At 62.5% G+C, this 1,351-nt stretch overlaps 1 non-coding gene across 1 annotated transcript in view; it reads right to left on the reverse strand.

Annotated features, from left to right (window-relative positions):
* The window catches only part of LOC126432394 (small subunit ribosomal RNA), a 1,909-nt gene extending 1,525 nt beyond the window's left edge, over positions 1-384 (reverse strand). The window contains exon 1 of the ribosomal RNA XR_007577934.1: positions 1-384. This exon is cut by the window's left edge and continues 1,525 nt beyond it. This is a non-coding gene — a ribosomal RNA (small subunit ribosomal RNA).
* Between the last annotated feature and the right edge of the window lie 967 nt (positions 385-1,351).

The following is a 1,351-nucleotide window of genomic DNA, read 5'->3' on the forward strand; positions in this document are numbered from 1 at the left end:
TTCCCCGTTACCCGTTACAACCATGGTAGGCGCAGAACCTACCATCGACAGTTGATAAGGCAGACATTTGAAAGATGCGTCGCCGGTACGAGGACCGTGCGATCAGCCCTAAGTTATTCAGAGTCACCAAGGCAAACGGACCGGACGAGCCGACCGATTGGTTTTGATCTAATAAAAGCGTCCCTTCCATCTCTGGTCGGGACTCTGTTTGCATGTATTAGCTCTAGAATTACCACAGTTATCCAAGTAACGTGGGTACGATCTAAGGAACCATAACTGATTTAATGAGCCATTCGCGGTTTCACCTTAATGCGGCTTGTACTGAGACATGCATGGCTTAATCTTTGAGACAAGCATATGACTACTGGCAGGATCAACCAGGGAGCTGCGTCAACTAGAGCTGAGCAGCCGGCCGCCCGGGAGTGTGTCCCGGGGGCCCGCGCGAACACGCAAGCGTCCGCTCAATTATTCTGCAAACAGGAGGAGGCTGAGCTCCCCTGCACAACACACCTCGAAACCCTCTCAGGTCCCGGCGGCGCGCAGCGCCGTCCTAAGTACTTGGTCGGGTTCGAGAGAGGCGCAATCGCCCGGAGTTAGGCGAGTAGACGCTTTAGGTGCGACCACCCGTGCTCCCAACTGAGCTTGCCGCTGCCGACAGAGGCCCGGGAGCGTGCTGTCGTGGCATTGCCGGCGGGAGACAACACGCGCCACCTACGGTGACCGGCAGCTCCAACGCCAGCGCCACAGAAGGACAAAAGCCCTACTTGGGTGCCGAAGCGAACTCTCCCAGCACAGCGCACGCGCCAACACGTCCGCACAGCTGCGATACAAACCACCTGCGAGAACCGCTGGGGCGACCGAGCAGCAGACGGCGTCGCGGCGCCGAGCGCCGGGCGGCGGCGCATCCTCAGCGCACAAAGTCCTCAATCGGACCAGCACACTGCAGATGGCCACCGCGCTTCGCACCGGGCCCGCGAGGACCTACTTTGGCCGCAAGGCGCCGCGAGCAGGGGGCGCCGGCGCGCAGCTGCGCCGCCTGCCGCGTCCGTCGGCCGGCGCGCCTGCCACCGGCCGCCCCCACCAGCCGGCTGTAGCGCGTGCGCCCACGCACCGCGCTGCCAGCACGCCGGGCGGCCCCCCCTCACCGGCCGGGGACGGTCCCACCCAGCCACCGCCGCGTATCGCCTCACACCCAGATCCCCTTTCACGTTCGTGGGCATGGTGGGTCCCCTTTCACGTTCGTGGGCATGGTGGGTATCCCTGAAACAACCGGTTAATAGCTCGACCGATCGTCGCCAACACTGATTCACCTCTAGCGAGAACAACCGCACCACAACGGGTTACCGGTTGT

The sequence above is a fragment of the Schistocerca serialis genome, unplaced genomic scaffold (assembly GCF_023864345.2).
Source record: "Schistocerca serialis cubense isolate TAMUIC-IGC-003099 unplaced genomic scaffold, iqSchSeri2.2 HiC_scaffold_1131, whole genome shotgun sequence".
In the NCBI taxonomy this organism is placed as follows: Eukaryota; Metazoa; Arthropoda; class Insecta; order Orthoptera; family Acrididae; genus Schistocerca; species Schistocerca serialis.